Genomic DNA, 18,472 nt, shown 5'->3' with positions numbered 1-18,472 from the left:
GCCAATATTATCCTTTGGGGTTCCTGCGCTCGGCAGCGTTCCCCCAACCTCCTAGAGAGAGGTCCTGCCATGCTTCCCAAGCAGAGCACCCTTCGCTGACCCCACAGCCTCAGCTCACCCCCAGATTCCCGTGAGTCCCAGTCGGGTCGCACTGTCCTATTTCACACCTGAGCCAACGGAGGCTCAGCATGGGGCAGTGACTTGTCCAGGATCCTGACGTCAGTCCCAAGCCTGGCTTGGCCAGTGCCGTGCTTCTGGAGTCTCAATCCAGTGTTATTGCAGGGGGAGGGAGGGAGGGAGGGAGGGAGAGAGAGAGAGAGGGAGGGAGGGAGGGAGAGAGAGAAGGAGGGAGGGAGGGAGGGAGGGAGGGAGGGGGAGGGAGGGAGGGAGGGAGGGAGGGAGAGAGAGAGAGAGAGAGAGAGAGAGAGAGAGAGATGCGTTGGCTGACAAATGCCCGTCCTGACCTCAGTGGGGCTATGGAGCTTCAAGGGGCCGTGGCCAGATTAAGGTGTATGGACAGGATCTTGGGGTGGGTGGGCCCATGGAGGGGTTCTGCTGTGTGCCAAGGAGGGTGGGGGTGAGTGTTCAAGGAGGCTTGCCTGTCCCAGGGCCAGCTTGGCCCACAAACTGTGGCACGAGAGATATCGCTCCCAGGCTCCTAAGAGTCTCATCCTGGCTCCCTCTCCCTCTACTGAGTACTGACCCGGGAGTCCCAGCTCCCTGGCCAGCTCCCTCTTGGCCACATAGCAAGGGGGCATCATATAGAGCATCCTGTCCTGAGTGTCCCCTGCGGCCTGGAGGAGGGGAGGCCCAGGCTGGCCCTGTTCCTGGTCTGTTGTCAGATGCCACACAGGGAGAGGAGGTGTGAGAACTGGGCCTAGGCCTGAGGCTCGCAAGACCCAGCAGGGGCAGCCTCAGTCACCCGGGACAGAATGTCCCAGCACTGCAGCGGCCAGCCGCCAGCCGCCAGCCGCCAGCCGCCAGCCGCCAGCCACCAGCTGCGTGGGAATCTACAACACTCCAGCATGCGGGCATGCGGCTGAGCCCACAGTTCCCAGCCTCGCCTGGGTCTGGGCCTTCCCCTAGGCTTGGGATGAAAAGGAAGACCCTCCAAAAACTGACACAGGAGGGGTCACAGTGGGGCCAGGGGTTTCTAGAATGTCTCCTCACCTGGGGGGCTGGAAAGAGTCCTCTTCCAGAGGCCAGGGGCTCTCCTCTTCCTGGGAGCCCCAGAGCCCACCGTTTTCCTGGTGGAAGGTACATGCAGATGGGGGCCTGTTCGCTTGCTGCTCTCCTAACCCTCAGGGCCCCAGTGATGTGGACCTGAGGGTCATCCCAGAATCTTATTGCCAATATGGACTCTGTAGCAGTCTCAGTCAAGTTCAAGGCCCACTTCTTGCCCTCTCCCTTAACAGGGATCAACTTAACAAGTCTTTCCCAGACCAAGATTCCAAAGGGACTGTCCGGTCCCACACAGCTGCCACCCTACCCTAGAAAGCATGGAGCACAGAGTCCTGGCTCTGGGGGTGACAGAGCTTCTCAGCTGGGCCATTGGGGTGACAGTATGGGAGGAGGGGGCCATGCGCCCTGGGGGGAGAGCAGGGGGAGTAGGGACAGAGGCTGTCAGGAGGAAGACTTGGAGTGGATCCTAACTTCCCCTCTTAGCACCTGCTTGACTTTGGAGAGCTACCCCATTCTGCAGAGATTTCTTAATCTGTAAAACGAGGCTAACAAGAGCTTTTTCACAAATACTTTGCCTTATTTGTTGTTGTCTTTCATTTTCTTTGAAAGGCAGAGAGACAGAGAAAGTTCTTCCACCTGCAGGTTCATTCCCAAAATGCCCACAACAGCCAGAGCTGAGCCAAGCTGAAGCCAAGAGCCGGGAGCTCCATCTCCCCCTTCCACTTGGGTGGCGGGGCCCCAAGTACTTGAGCTATCGAGCTGCCTTGAGGGGTGACGTTAGGGAGAAGCTGGACCAGAAGTGGAACCAAGACTCGGAAAAGGTACTTGGTTTATTGTAGGTTGTAGATGTCTTAGCAGTGTCTCAATCACTGTGCCAAATGCCTGGCTGCAAAGACTTTGTGGCAAGGGTCAGAAGGCAGGTGCGATTTCCAGCATGACTTGCTGCGTGTGCACTGACAACTTTTGGAAGGACCCGTACAAGGACCCTGCGAACAACGGATCCCTCTGGACGGGGGAAGAACAGGAAGAGGGATGGAGCCTTTGGCTTCTCCCTTTATCTCCTTTCGTCCTGTTTTACTACTAAACACACCTTTCACTTAAAAAAAAAGCAAGGAAAGAGAAGATGAACCAAACAGCTGAGCCTCACCGAGTCCGGAAGCTGGTACGCTACACGGGTCACGATCCCTCCTTCCCCGGGCACTGCACCCAGGCCTGAAAGGGATTTGTGGCCAGCGTCGCGGCTCACTAGGCTAATCCTCCACCTAGCAGCGCCAGCACACCGGGCAGCGCTGCTGGCCGCGGCGGCCATTGGAGGGTGAACCAACAGCAAAGGAAGACCTTTCTCTCTGTCTCTCTCTCTCTCACTGTCCACTCTGCCTGTCAAAAAAAAAAAAAAAAAAAAAAAAAAAAAAAAAAAAAAGAAAGGGATTTGTAAATAAACCGCCGTAAGCATTAGCTAAGATGAACAGCTCTACAGTGATGTCTTTCTGCACACCACTGCGTGTGCGAGATGACTTGTCCTGGGCTTCACAGCCCTCGGGGGGGCTATGCGATGGCAGGGTGGCGGCCAGGGGCACAGGCTCCCCAGCCAGTTGCCTGGGTTTGAATCCTGAGCCTAACTATTTGCTGGAGACGAGAGCTCAGCCAGGTAACCTCTCTGTGCCTCAGTCTGTGGTTAAACCGGGGATAATGAGTGCGTCCACCCCGTAGGAGTGCTGTGAGGGTTGCAGTGAGCTAAGTTACTCGACTCAGAGCAGCCCTGGTGCCCAGTAAGTGTTCAATGAATGTTTTTTTAAACAACCTTGAGTGTCTGTGCATGCATGTCACTGTTTCTCATTCCTTTCAGTGGAGGAACACGGGGTGGATGTTTGGCCAGAGGTTAAGATGCCACGTGATGGGGGCATTGCGGCACAGTAGGTTAAGCCACTGTTTGGGATGCCTGCATCCCGTATTAGAGTGCGGGTTTGAGTCCTGGCTATTCTGTTTCTGATCCAGCTTCCTGCCAATGTTCCTGGGAAGGCAGTAGATGATAGCCTAAGTACTTTGATCCGTGTCACCCATATGGGAGACCCAGATGAAGTTCCTAACTTTGGCCTCACCCCACCCCAACTGTTGCGGGCATCTAGGTAGTGGAAGATTCTCTCTCTCTCTCTCTCTCTCTCTCTCTTTTTCTCTCTTTCCTTTCTCTCTCAAATAAGTAAACAAAACAAATAAAAAGAAAAAAGAAATGGAGGAACATTGTCTCGGCCCTTCTACAGGCTCCCAGGACACTCCTGGCGTGGTCAGCTGAGCTAGAACAGGGTGGGGATAAGTCAGCCCTGCAAGAAAAAGGCCAGGCGGGGGTCGGGGCTCTCGGGCTCAGGTCTGAGAGCAGCCTCGGGCAGTGAGGCAGCAGCAAGCCCAGCGCCCTTGCCGCCGTCTGCAGGCTCGGCCGGCCCTCTCCTTGCCCATCCCAGCTCTGCACCTCCGCTTCTGCTGGGGAAGGCTGTCCTCATCCAGCCCAGCTCTGGGAGGCGCCTCTGGGAGATGCTGGACTGTCAAGCAGGTTGGGCAGGTTTGGGAGACAGTGGGAGGGAAGGGCCCTGACCTGGGGGAGAGACCTTGGCTTGGGGAGGGGGGGGGTGCTGTCTCAGGTGCCAAGGCAGGCGCCACCCAAGAGGGGGAGTGACTGTGTTCAGAGTTGGAGCCCAGCTGGGGCAGGTGGAGAGCCGGGGCAGGCTGACCCTCACCGCTGGGAGCACAGCGCCCTGCCCAGTGAGATTTGCAGAGCTCAGATTCTGAACTCCGTACCGGCACATATGGTGAGGCAGGTGTTTGGGAGCCACAGTCCTCAGGGATGTGCTGTGGGGTGTACTTACCCTGCCCCCTCCATGGAGTGTGAGCACACGCGGGCTCAGAGGTGTGTTTGATGACGCAAACACAAGCACACACCTGTCACACGCATCGCCTGCTGCACACACACACAGAAATGTGGCGCAGACAATCACACAGGGAGCCCGGAGAGCATGCACTTGCTTCCGGACAAAGACACCAGATCCTGGGACCCAGGGCCGCCTTTAGGGGGTCTCCCTCTTCAAGGTTTTCCCTCCTAAAAGGCCATCCCTGCATCCACACATGAGTGTTTTGTCCCTTGTAGAACAGCTGGCCTCTGGTACTGTTACATCTGTGGGCACACTGAGATTCCACCCTTTCCCGGAACTTGGACTCCTGGAGAATGGGACCAATCTACCCCATCAGGCCTCTGCCCCCAGCAACACTGCCTTAGGAGGGAGTCAGTGAGTGGCAGAACGAGGCCCAGAGAGTTGGGACGGTGCAACAGAACCCTGGCTGGGGCAGGCATCTCACGCTCAGGCTCAGAGAGCCAGCTTTGGGGCTGGCGCTGTGGTGCAGCAGGTTAAAGCCCTGGCCTGAAGTGCCGGCATCCCATATGGGTGCTGGTTCTAGTCACAGCTGCTCCACTTCTGATCCAGCTCTCTGCTACGGCTTGGGAAAGCAGTAGAAGATGGCCCAAGTCCTTGGGCCCCTGCACCCGCATGGGAGACCCGGAAGAAGCTCTTGGCTCCTGGCTTCAGATTGACACAGCTCCAGCCATTGTGGCCATCTGGGGAGTGAACCAGCAGATGGAAGACCTCTCTCTGTCTCTACTTCTCTCTGTAATAAATAAAATAAATCTTTAGGCTGGTGCTGCAGCTCAATAGGCTAGTCCTCTGCCTGCGGTGCCGACACGCCAGGTTCTAGTCCCGGTTGGGGCACCGGATTCTGTCCCAGTTGCTCCTCTTCCGGTCCAGCTCTCTGCTGTGGCCCGGGAAGGCAGTGGAGGATGGCCAAAGTGCTGGGCCCTGCACTCGCATGGGAGACCAGGAGAAGCACCTGGCTCCTGCCATCGGATCAGCACGGTGCGCCGACCATAGCAGCCATTGGAGGGTGAACCAACGGAAAAAGGAAGATCTTTCTGTCTCTCTCTCTCACTGTCCACTCTGCCTATAAAATAAATAAATAAATAAATAAATAAATAAATCTTTAAAAAAAGAGAGAGAGAGAGAGAGATCCAGCTTCACATGCCACCTGCACGCACAGAGACCCTCGTCTCCAGGGGCTGTGAGGAGGAGAGGGGAGGAAAAGGGTAGGGCCTGTGGAAACGGAGCCGTGTAGGCAGGTGTGAGGGATGTGGGGAAGTGCGCAACAGTCTCCGTGTTCGGTTTTCTGGGTCAAGGTTTTATTGCACCATAGCATAGTCAGACAATGCACAATGACATGCGAGGGTACTTCAAAAAGCTCATGGAAAATGGAATTAAAAGAGAAGTTTTTTTGGTGAAAAAGTTTTTGAAAACCAAATGGAGGGGGCTGGTGTTGTAGTATAGCAGGTTAAGCCACTGCCTGCAGCGCCGGCATCCCATGAGGACACTAATTCGAGCCCTGGCTGCTCCACTTCCAATCCAGCTTCCTGCTAATGGCCTGGGAAAGCAGCAGAAGATGACCCAAGTGCTTGGGTCCCTGCACCCACGTGGGAGATCTGGAAGAAGCTCCTGGCTCCTGGCTTTGGATCAGCCCAGCCCTGGTTGTTGTGGCTATTTGGGGATTGAACCAGGGGTTGGAAGATCTTAATCTCTGTCTCTCCGCCTCTGTTAACTCTGCCTTTCAAATAAATAATTAAATACATCTTTAATTTTTTTAAAGTCTACAGAGTGTTTTTCATAAAAGACATTTTCACACTTTTTGAGGAGCCCTCACAGGTACAGGTTTCCAAAGCTCTGCACCAGAACTCAGTTTTCCCATGAGTTTTTGGAAGTACTCTCACATGTGCTTTGTGATCTGCTACTCTACCGGAGTATGGTGCCCAAAGAACTTTCACAAAGTGAGCACAGCCACGTAAGCAGATAAAGGAACACCATCAGCACCCAAGACTGGCTGCAGGCCCCCCTCCAGGCACACCCTGGAAACAACCCAATGGTCACGGGGCGCCCTGGGAGAGCAGCCCACCTCCTCCCCTCGCTAGGGGACCCTAGTAGGCCTTCTTAGCCCTTGATTAACTGGCCTGTTTGAACGCTTTAGATAAACTCAATCCAGAGGACATCACTTTTGTGTCCAGCTTCTGTCACTGACCCACGCGTTGTTGAGGTTCACTTTCCTAAACGAATTCCCACACACTCACAGCGCTCACATTCGGCAGGTACACAGACTCACTGCTCACACCATGCTTATATACAAGCAGAACACTCGCATTGCACTCCCATGTGTGTGTCTCACACGCTGTCAAACACAGCCTCAGCTGCTTAGCACCTCTCACCTATGTGTGCACCTACGTGTGTACATCCTTCCTGTGAGCAGTAGTCACTCCCAATTGTGTACGCACATTTGTCTATATAAACTCTTGCATCTGGACACTCCCGCTTGTACACACAGACACGTCATACCTACCTTGTTTCCTGCGCACACGTGCCCAGTCTCACAGCACGCACCCTCTGCACCCCGCACCAGCACCACTGCTCGCAGGCATGTGCCCGTCTCACCTGCTGGCCGTTCCTGCCTTCTCTGGCCCAGCCGGGAGCAGACAAGAGAACGTGATAACATCGACAGCTGAAAACTGTCCGGAGAGCGAAGCTGTCCTTTGTTGAGAAACCTGAGCCCTTATTGAAGGGGTCCCAGTGGCTGCATCTGGGGGCTGGGAGCGAGGGGAGGAGGTGGGCTGCTCTCCCAGGGCGCCCCGTGGCCATTGGGTTGTTTCCATTACAGAAAATGATGAAAGGGCTGGTGCAGTGAGAGCGCTGCTGTGAGTAAATAAAGCTGCCACCTCTGACCCTCGGAGGCCAGAGCTCATCCCCGGACGAGCGCTCATTAGGGTGGAGGTGCGGAGGCCCAGCCCAAGTTCTCCAACCCCAAGGCCCCAGGCCGGACTCCCAAGACACAGTGCAGGGAGGGGAGATATGAAAACCCCTGCTTGACAGTAGGGACAGGTAGAGGGAGCAGGGCTGGAGAGGGATAAGAAGGTGGGAGGGGATAGGGACGGGGTGGGGACACGCAGGAGGCTCTGGCCCCCCCTCCCTGGGCAGCCTCTCCAGGTCTCTTCTGCTCCTGGGCTCAGAAACAAGCATACTCCTCCCCCCGCCCCCTCCATGTGGAAGGCTTGCTTTGCTTGTTTTTCTAATCACCAGGAACTACAGGCAAACAGGAATGAAAAAAATAACAAACACAGGGCAAACTACAGCCACAGCAGTCCCAGAAAGGACGAGACACCGGTGGTTCTGATTCAGACAGGAGAGTGGTAGGAGCCCGCCAGACCCCTTTCCTGGTGACGGGGGCAGGGTGTGCAGCCCGGAGCAAAGCCCGGTAAAAGAGGTTGCATGGCTAAGGAAGCGAATAAATGCCTGGTGGTCTAACCCGAGACACGTGCTGGCCATCCGCCTCTTCCCACACACAGGTGCGCTGGCCTCACAGCCCAGCCGGGACCTCAGCCTTCCCCCCCCTGCTGCCTCTCTCCACAGCTCACTGCTGGGCCTCGGTTCCCAGGACTGAGATGCACTTTATTCTGTAGCCACCTTGGCTCTTACAGGCTCACCTGGCCCAGTCCCCAGGAGAAGAAAGCACCTGGCCGTGTGCCTTGTGTGTCTCTCTGTCCCTCAAGGTCAAGCAGCCACTCCCTTTGTTCCTCCCAAAGGCCACTAAGTGGCTGCTAGATAGGACTGGGAAGTCCAACCTTGGCTCATTATCACGAGAGCCATAATAATGTCATACACTGATAAACACAAAGTTTTCACCAAAAGATAAGGAGACCTCCAGGTTATAGGTAGGGACGGACACAGGGGCAAGGTGACAAGAAACAGAAGGCTACACCTCCCACCTTTGCCACCCCAGCTGCCTCTGGCTTAGGGAGAGGAGAAGAGGAAGCCTGGAGAAGAGCAGCCCCATCTTCCTGTGGCTGGAGTGGCGGCCTGGTGCTGGAGGGGACCTCTGCTGGGGAAGCCCAGCCCAAGGACCCTCCAGGCAAGGCCAGTCTTCCAGGGCAGCAGACCCTGTTCCCTGAGAGCTGGCTGCAGCCAGGTGCTCCAAATCTGGCCCCTCTTTGTTCCCAGGCACAAAGCCTCTTGTCCCCAAATCTCTGATGGTGACCTGCCTTGGTCTTTGTCCCTGAGGGGCGCGGCAGGCTGAGTCCCCGAGCAGGGAGAAGGGTGGAGCTGAAGGCTGTGCGCAGGCACTGGATTTTGGGCTACACTGGAGCCATCTCTTGGCTGCCTCCCTTGCCTCCTTAGCTGAGATGAAGGAGAAAGCCAGGGGAGCTCGCCTTCAAAACCAGCCGGAGCCTGGAAGATTCAGGCAGTGTGTGGTTCAAACACTGCTTCCCCCCTCCCCCCCCCCCAGACAGAGTTAGACAGTGAGAGAGAAAGACAGAGAGAAAGGTCTTCCTTCTGTTGGTTCACTCCCCAAATGGTCACTACGGCTGGTGCGCTGCGCGGATCCGAAGCCAAGAGCCAGGTGCTTCCTCCTGGTCTCCCACGTGGGTCAAACCCTGCCTTCTGACTTGCTCCTGACAGCTCCCTGAGCCCGAGCTGTGACGAACTTGGAGACGTTACTCTGCACTGACGCGATTCTCTGGGCTTCCTGTGAATTAAGGGATTTAACCATCACAATAGCTACAAATAGGTACTGTGACTACCCCCACTTTACAGAAGAGAAAACGGAGATCCAAAGAGGCTAAGTTAGCGCTCCAAGGTGCCTGGTTTTCAGAGAAGGACTGGAGCTGACACACAGGCCGTCCAGCTTCCAGGTGGCTGGCAGGGGAGAGTCTGGAGTGGCGACAGGAGGCCTCGCTCTGGCATCCGACCCCAAGGTGGATGCGTAGCCACCGCTGGCCAGATCTGGGCTGCCAGGCCCCCATCCGACCAAGAGCAAGGCTGTCCAGCCCTTCCCTCAGCAGCACCCAGAGCCGCTCTGTGACCACAGAAAGGTGGAGTGAGGCACTTGCCTCCATTCCCTTCTCCATTTTATTGAACCCCTACCTTCCCAGCAGCAAACATTTCCATCATCTCAGAGAACAATTAGTTGAATCCCTCATCCCTTTGATCCTTATCAAGGTTAGTACCTGAGTTTTCTGAGCTGCAGTCTGTGAGAATATGCAATGTTCCTCGAACTTGTGAACTTTAACACGGCAGGGCACCTCTGCTTCTGTGCGTCTGTACGTCCTCACAGTCGTCATGCTAACTCTTCAGTTTGCCGTGTTTTTACAGGATAGGAAATCAATTTCTTTTAAGTGGCAAAACTCTTCTCACCCCCCCTCTTCCCCCTTGTGTTCTATGCCCACAGTAAGTTCTATTTCCAGGCTCGGTTCCATCCCAGTGGTTTAAAAAAGATCAGCATGATGCCTATAGCTCATTGTCCCCATTCAATTACCCTATGATAAAACATGTTCACATCTGGCCAAATTTGCTCTTCTTTAAAAATTTATTTGATACGCTCATCTATTTACTCTTGCGAGTGAAACTGGAATCACGTTTTTGGTCTCTTCCAAGGCAACTTCTAGCCTGACTTGGACCAGCAGGAGTAGGAGACAGGTTACCCCGGGGAGTACTCACTCGTCTCTGACGCTTGTTGCCCGCATCTAGAAACACAGTGCGCGCCGCTCTCTTTCTGAGTCGCCCTTAGCAGCTCCAAGGGCTGTGTACTTCCCTTCCTGCTGATGCTCCCTATGGCTTAACCAGTTTCCTAGCGTTCGGTGTTTGAGTTGCTTCCAAGAACGAGCGATTATGAATAATGCTGCTTCAGACATCTTTGTTTAAATTGCTTTTTAAAAAATTTCCTTGGGGTATGGTCCCCAAAGTGGGATTGTCTGGTTTTTGTTAGGTAACCCAGGGAGGATGGGATCAATTCCCAGCACCACCAGCAGCAACAGAGGAAGCAGCAGCCGCTTCTCCCTGAACAAACCCTTGAGCAGCCTGATGACTCAAAAGGGCAACTTGTTCCGAAGATAAACAAACCCCAGCTATTGGAGGACAGGAGGAGTCGGGGAGCGCGGGTGTCCACAGCCAGAGGCGGGCTGCCCGGCTCTCTCCCGATCTGGGCCGCCCTGCACCTTTTTTTTTTTTTTTTTTTTTTTTGACAGGCAGGGTTAGACAGTGAGAGAGAGAGACAGAGAGAAAGGTCTTCCTTCTATTGGTTCACCCCCAAATGGCTGCCACGGTTGGCGCACTGTGCCAATCCGAAGCCAGGAGCCAGGTGCTTTCTCCTGGTCTCCCATGCAGGTGCAGGACCCAAGCACTTGAGCCATCCTCCACTGCACTCCCGGGCCACAGCAGAGAGCTGGACTGGAAGAGGAGCAACTGGGACAGAATCTGGTGCCCCAACCAGGACTAGAACCCAGGGTGCTGACGCCACATGTGCCGCCTTGTGTTGTTGTTATTGTTGTTTCAATTTATTTATTTATTTACTTATTTTTTAAATTTTTTGACAGGCAGAGTTAGACAGTGAGAGAGAGAGACAGAGAGAAAGGTCTTCCTTCTATTGGTTCACCCCCAAAATGGCCTCTATGGCTGGCGCGCTGCGCTGATCCGAAGCCAGGAGCCAAGTGTGCCCTACACCTTTGCAACCTTCTCAGAACCAGGTTCCCTGTCTACACAGGAGCCTGGCTTATTTTCATTGGCTTGGCACACATTATATAGCATGTATTAAGTGACAGGTTGTGTTCTAAGCATGACACAAATGTTAACTCATTTGCTTCTTGTAGTAAGCATACAAGGTAAAGGCTACAGTTATTACCATCCCCATTTCACTGGCAATCAAGGAAATCAAGTCAGAAAGAGACATAGGTCAGGCAGTAGGATTCAAACCCGGGTAGTCTGAGCACATTATTACCTCCTACTAGAGGTACTGCCCCCTAGAGCAGGCGCAGGTGTGCCAGCTTCTCGCTGCCTTTCTTCTCCTGGGTTCTGCTCTGGTCCCAGCAGCCCCACCCCTAAGGAGGGAAGACCCTAAGTCTCCTCGTCCTGGGTTTTGGACCTTCTTGCTCTGACCTTGTAGTTACCTCTTGCCCGGATCCAGCCGCCATCTGTGGGTTCTTGCCAAGTGCCAGCCAGTGGGCTGAGCACTTTTACATCTCTTCATCCTTTTAGTCTTTACCATAATCATACAAAAGGTGGCAAACCTTCATTTTATAAAGAAAAAATGGAGGATCAGAGAGGTTATGTGTGTTGCCTGAGACCACACAGCAGGTGAAGTGGCTGAGGGAGAATTCAAATCCGGTCGTTCAAGCATCCCTGCGTCTGGTCTGTCCGTTACACCGGGCTCCTCTTTGGCTCCTGAAACCTCACCCTTTACCCCAGTCCATTTCTCTGGGCCCTGCTTGCTTTTCTTGAAGTACACAGAGGTGAACTCAAATTCATTTGGTGTAGCTCAGCCCTTCTTCCTGGAAGAAGAGGCAAGTGTCATCTTTACCTTCTGCTTCTGGGAACTGGGAGCCACTCCCTAAGAGAAGCCTAAATAGCTCCTTCCTTTCCTGTTTCGGAGTCCACACCCCTTCAGAGCCCGCCCACCAGGTTCCTACTTCCTGTCTTAGGCTCGGCTTTGAGTTAGAGTGTGGATGATGGGCAGGCTCGGATTGCGATGAACAGACCACACCCCGCAGCACAGGTTTTCGCTCTTCCTACTTCTCCAAGTCCTCTGGGGTGACTCATAGCTCAGGGACCTTTCGGGGAGTGGCTTTTCCCAATCCTGTCATACAACAACACAAGCCCCAATGCCCTGAGCACGTGCTATGCACACAAAACTCCAGCCAGGGAGAAGAGTGGCCACTCTCCTGGTCCCTGGCAAACTCTGAGATGTCCAATGGCAGCGTCAGCTTTGGAAGCTGTGTTTGGCACGTTGGTTGCTTGTGCGTTTGTGTCTGTGTGTCCTGTATGACTACGTGGCCATGTGCATCTGTGAGCCCAGGTGTTTTGGGGGGGAGGGGGTATGGATTTGTGTTTGCATGGTGGACCCAGGACTTCAGCGATGGATTAACACGTTCTGCTCAGGAGCTTGTAGGTGTCTTTTTGAGAGGGAGGTGTTTGTACGTACTCTGAGTTAGTGTTTGTGCACCCACAACCTACAAGTTGTATATAAGGGCTGACTGGGAAGGTTTCCCGTACTCAGAGCCCTAAGAGAAGATGCAGGAGGGAGACTGGCCAGGAGAGGTAGGGTGGAGAGAAAGAAAAAATAGACCTGAGTCTAACTTAGGAAATCCAGCGCTCCCTGTTTAACCAAAAGGGTGTAGTCCTTAGAAGTGCCCACAGACGGGTGTGCTGCCTTCCACAACGTCACCTGGTGCCCAGGGCAGGAATGGTGCATGGGGGCTGGGGGTTGGGAGTCAGTGTGTGTGGGCCTGACAAGGTCTAGCCCCACATTTAAGGGGCAGGGAATAGGCGATGTAGTAAAGTATTCTCTGTCCCTCGTCCAACAGGCCCTGGGCCCCAGCCTGTCCCCACAGCGCTACGCCCCTCTGAGGCCAGGGCAGCAGGTCTTGGAAGGGCAGTGAGGGTGGCTCTGGGAGGCCTTGCCGGTGCCCCCCGCCCTTCCCTCTGCTCAAAGGCAGAGCAGCCTCCTCCTTCCAGAAGCTGCTCACAGGTTTCGCTGACTTCAGAGGGAGGAAGGGGTGGGGGAGGAGGGGCGGCTGCAAGGTGGGATACCTTTTGCTGAGACTGCAGGCTCCCCAGCCCTCCCTGGCTCCTCATTATGGAGGGCGTGGGCATGAAACCTCCTTTTGCCTGAAGGCCAATGAGAACTCATGGCTCTGTCCGTGACCGGCCAGCACCAGGGCAAAGACTGCAGTAGCAGGCCGCCTTTCTTGACCTTGAGGTCCGGTCTCGCTTTTCGGCTGTGCACATGTCCTTGCTTTCCAGATCTTGTCTATGGCCTCGGCCCTGGCCTCTCAATGGGACCCTGAAGTGGCCTGAGCCAGAGGCACGAAAGGCACCCAGTACGTTCACGTGAGGGGCTCACCCGTGGGGCTGGACCACATTCACTTCCAGAGAGACCCAGAGCAGTGGGGACGACAAACATTTTACACAAAGGTAATGCACCACTAAGAAAGATAGGAGGCTAGTGCCATGGCTCACTAGGCTAATCCTCCACCTGCGGTGCCCGCACACCGGGTTCTAGTCCCAGTTGGGGTGCCGGATTCTGTCCCGGTTGCCCCTCTTCCAGTCCAGCTCTCTGCTGTGGCCCAGGAAGGCAGTGGAGGATGGCCCAAGTGCTTGGGCCCTGCACCTGCATGGGAGACCAGGAGAAGCACCTGGCTCCTGGCTTCAGATCGCCGCAGCGCACTGGCAGTAGCGGCCATTTAGGGGGTGAACCAACAGAAAAGGAAGACCTTTCTCTCTGTCTCCCTCTCTCTCACACTAACTCTGCCTGTCAAAAAAAAAAAAAAAAAGAAGAAGAAGAAAGAAAGAAAGGAAGGAAGGAAGGAAGGAAGGAAGGAAGGAAGGAAGGAAGGAAGGAAGGAAACTGGGGGTTGGCACTGTGGCATAGTGGGTAAAGCTGCTGCCTGCAGTGCCAGCATCCCATATGGGCCTCGGTTCAAATCCTGGTTGCTCCACTTGCGATCCAGCTCTCTGCTATGGCCTGGGAAAGCAGTAGAAGATGGCCTAAGTCCTCGGGCCACTGCACCCATGTGGGAGAGCTGGAAGAAGCTCCTGGCTCCTGGCTTTGGATCAGCGCAGCTCCGACTGTTGTGGTCATTCGGGGAGTGAACCAGCAGATGGAAGACCTTTCTCTCTCTCTCTGCTTTTCCTTCTCTCTCTGCGTAACTCTGACTTTCAAGTAAAATAAATCATCTTTAAAAAAAAAAAAAGGAAGATAGGAAACCAGAGACACAGGCATCCCCAGTCCGATCCTGGTTGCTCTGTCGGGCTTCGCAGACACTGTGGGTTCTACAAGCTGAAGGTTTGTGACAGTCCTGCCTCAAGCAAGCACAGCTGCTGCTTTTCCAATAGCTCAGAAGATCTTTGGCATTTATTAGGAATAAAATATTTTTGAAAGTGAGATCTGTATTTTTATAAGATTTTTTTATTTACTTGAGAGGTGGGATTACAGAGAGATGGAGAGACAGAGAGAAAGGTCTTCCCTCTGCTGGTTTACTCCCCAAATGGCCCCAACGGCCACGGCTGGGCCTATCTGAAGCCAGGAGCTTCTTCCAGGTCTCCTACACAGTGCAGGGGCCCAAGCACTTGTTCCGTCTCTCTCTCTCTCTCTCTTTTTTTTTTTTTTTTTTTTTTTTTTTGACAGACGGAGTGGATAGTGAGAGAGAGAGAGATAGAAAGGTCTTCCTTTTGCCGTTGGTTCACCCTCCAATGGCCACCACGGCTGGCGCGCTGCAGCCGGCGCACTGCACTGATGTGAAGGCAGGAGCCAGGTGCTTCTCCTGGTCTCCCATGGGGTGCAGGGCCCAAGCACTTGGGCCATCCTCCACTGCCTTCCTGGGCCACAGCAGAGAGCTGGCCTGGAAGAGGGGCAACCGGAACAGAATCTGGCGCCCTGACTGGGACTAGAACCCAGTGTGCCGGCACCGCTAGGTGGAGGATTAGCCGGCTGTTCCATCTTCTATTGTTTTCTCAGGCCATGGCAGAGAGATTGGATCAGAAGAGGAGCAGCCAGGATACAAACCAGCACCCGTATAGGATTCTGGAGCCACAGGTGGAGGCTTAGCTCACTAAGCCACAGCACTAGCCCCTGTACTATTTTTTAGACATAATGCTATTGCACACTTAATCAACTGCAGCATTGTGTAAAATAACTTTTACATGCACTGGGAAACCAAACACTTCATGTGACTGGCTTTACTGCCGCAGCCTGGAACCTACCTCCTGGTCTGCCCGCACATACAAGGAACCAGGAACCCTTCCGCGGTTTCACATGTACATCCACCCTGACCGTGGCTTGGGACTTGGAAGGCAGAATCTTGTGCCCCTTTGATGAACAAGAAAAGCAAGGGTCAGCGAAGTCCATGTGTCAGTCCACACTCACCCTCAGAGGCAGCGTGGCTGGAGTTCCAACCCTGGTCTGAAAAGCTAGGGTTTTTGTTTGTTTGTTTGTTTGTTTGTTTTTAGTAGTTTTTAAAACTTGTGTGCTATTGGCCACGGGAGGTGGAACTCCTGAATTGTGCCTAGAGAAGGTTAAAGACGCAGAACTTTGAGCTTTTTTTTCTTTTTTTAATAGGAGTAGGAATTTTCTTTGGCAGGGAATGGGTGGGTAGGGGTTGTCAGGGCTTTGCACGCAGGGGATGAAGGGAAAAGGTGTGTTGTATCAGCTGGTACTAAAATGGCTGGTGGAAGCCATCGGTGGGAAGGATGCAAGAGAGGAAGCAGAAAGAAAGTACAGGGCCCTGGGCGCAGGACGCAGGCGCTTGAGTGTCCCCCTGCAGGCGTGTAGACGACAGAGAGCCGGGAACACTTTCTGAGCCAGGGAAGAACACGTCCTGGACACCCCTCAGGGGAGGAAATGGGCCCCTCCCTGCAGTGGGGATTCCGGAGAGAGGGTGGGGCGCCAGCTGGGACTGCACCGTGGCAGAAATAGAAGATAAATGAGGAGGTGAAGGTGTTGAGGAGGCTGCCGGCTTGGGCGAGGCTGCCTCTGCCTCCCGAGAAGGGGCCCCATCAGGAGTCCCCGGGCCTGGCACCCCAGGGGGAGGCCCCCAGCAGGAGGCGGCCATGCTGCGGCCACTCTTACTAAGCACTGGGCTGATCTTCCGGTGGTGTGTGTGTTCCGAGACTCGAGCCTCATTGAGAGGTTATTAATAGGGAGTTTGTCTGGTGTCAGAGCACAGACGTAAACTGCATTAGCATTACCCCATAATCTTATTTAGTAAACGCTCATGCCGTTCCATCTCCTGTAATTGCATTGAGGAGATGCAATATTTATGAAAGGGGAGAGGGGACTGTCACTGCTCATCTCAATGCTGCAGTAAAAGTCCCAGAAATACCGTGCGGGCCGCTGAAGTGTGGCCAGTGGGCAGTGATGGTGCCTTGTGACTAGCGGGTCACCTCCACTGGCTGCCCCCAGCCCACAGCCTCTCCCCTGCATCTCCTCTCCAGAGCCTTGGGCAGCAGTGAAGGGTGTTTGGGCAGAGGCAACAGCCCCTCTCCATTGGTCACTCCTCCTCCCCAGGACATGGTTCCCAGGGGACAGGATGCAAAGACCTCACTGAGCCCTGGTGGGCATGAGGCTCCAGGTCTCCGCTGGCTGCCATCCTCGAGTGGGATTTCTTTTTGCCAGTGGCAAACCTGCTCAGAGCTAATATGCCCAGGAGAGACAGAGTGTTGACTTCTCTGCATAACCGGGGGATTTGGCGGAATTGGGGGTTGAAACAGAGATGGCAGCAGGTGGGAGGCAGAGTCAGGGGTCCCCGCCACTGCCACCGTGACACCCAAAGTCCAACACAGCTCAAGTTCTTGTGGAGTGGCAGCCTCACCCCAAGTTCACAATCACAGTCACTAAGGTCCCCGAGGGGTCTAGTTTCAGCAGCTGCTTTACTCCTCCAGTCTGGCCCCAGCTTCTGCCCTGTGGTGGGCAGGGGCACCAGAACCCAGGGCAGCTGAGAACCAGGTAGAGGGCGGGCAGGAGGAGAAGGGCTGCAGACCCTCGCCGCTGTCCCATTAATCACAGCCCCTCGCCGTCCAGTTGGGGATCCTGGGCGCCCCGTGCAGCGCACAGCCCGCGGGACAATGCGATTATTTCCGGGCGGAGAGGCCGCCTCGCCCGCCTCGGGCCGGGGCTCAGGCGGCGGTGCCTCCTTTCCTCAATTCGTCCCTGGGCACCCAACGAGCGCCTGCGGCGGCCAGGAGCGGGTGGCAGAGCGGACGCGGGTGGCGCGCGGGTGGCAGGGCCTGGCCGACCTAATTCAATTAGCTGGGCGGCCGCCGTCTCCTCCGAACTCGGAGCCCGCGGGGGCTTGGGCTCCCGGCAGCTGCTCTTTGTGCTCTAGGCCCATGCATATGGATACAGCTTTGCCCCGCCGCCCTCTCCCACCCTCTGGCACCTGCGGCTCGCCCCGCCCCTTTCGAGGGATCCTGGCCTCTGGGGAAAGTTAGGCAGCGGTGTGGTGGCTTTGGGCCCGCTGTGGCCCTTGGAGCGTGAGATGGACATGGCAGGGCGTTTTCATCCGAGCGGGAGCGCCGGTGCGGGGTGAATGCCCCCGTGGGTCCGCAGGGAAGCGGCGGGGAGCGTCTGTTTGCGCGTGTCCCAGTGACCTGGAGGATCGCTTCCGTACGAAGGCACAGGGTTGTGCTGCGGGAGTCCGGGCGTACCTCTGATGGCGCCTGGGCACGATGCGCGCAGGCGGGCCCGTGAGCTCCGTGGGTTGGCACACAGGCAGGGCCTCCGTGTCCGTGGGCGAGGACGAGCGTGGGCCTGCGCGTCCGTGGGGAGGGGGGCGGGCGCGGGCTCTGCGCCGACGCTTATCTGGAAGGTCGCGGTGGAGGTGCCCTCTGCGCCTCGCGTGCAGTCAGGGCTTCGTGCGGGGCACATCTCACCTGCACCGGTACCGCCACCAATACCGCAGCTTTTCTGATGGAGGAGGAGCCTGATTTAATTCAAACCCGAGCTCCAATTCAACTAATTTATTCGAAGGACGCTTCCAGGCTCTGCCGGGCTTGGGGCAGAAGCAGAAGCCTGGCCCTCTCATCCCGCGGTGGGTCCGAATCTGCAGGGGTTTTCCACTCCAGCGCCGCCCGGCGCGGCTCCTCAGGCTCCTATGGCTTCGGATGTCCGGACTGGGTCCTGAACGCCCCGGACGTCCGTGCGTAACCAGACCTGTTCATGCCAAAACGGCCCGCGCTCCCGGGGGCGACCGCAAGACTGCTGTCTCCACGTCCCTGGGAGGTCTGGTTTCCCCAGCGCGCAGCTCTGCATTCACCTCCTCTGAATCCGATTCCACGACTCCACGCTCCCTGAAGGAACGAGGAATCGCGAGAAATCTGTATCAGTCTGGCCCCACTGGAAATTTTGCCTCATTCCTCGGTTTCACAGCCAGGGTCAGGAGGGAGGAGCCACACATTCGCGGACTGCAGACCTCAAAGGGAGCTCACTAGCTCCCCAAGGCGGTGGCGGCCGTCGGAGGTCTGCCCTTGGCCCCCACCGTTCTCTCTGTTCTCTCTCCCTCTCCCTCCCTTCAGCCCAGGACTTGGCTCCTGGGGTGGCCTCCCCTGGCCCCAAATTCCCTGAAGGGGCACAGTCTTTCCTGGCCAGCAGGATGGACGCCAAGGGCAGGGGAAGTTGGGGCCACCCCATGGCCCTGGGTCCCAGGCAAAGCTGTTGCACTGCTGGGAAACAG

This window comes from Oryctolagus cuniculus, chromosome 15, assembly GCF_964237555.1.
Source record: "Oryctolagus cuniculus chromosome 15, mOryCun1.1, whole genome shotgun sequence".
In the NCBI taxonomy this organism is placed as follows: domain Eukaryota; kingdom Metazoa; phylum Chordata; class Mammalia; order Lagomorpha; family Leporidae; genus Oryctolagus; species Oryctolagus cuniculus.
Note: the sequence above shows the minus strand (reverse complement) of the source record.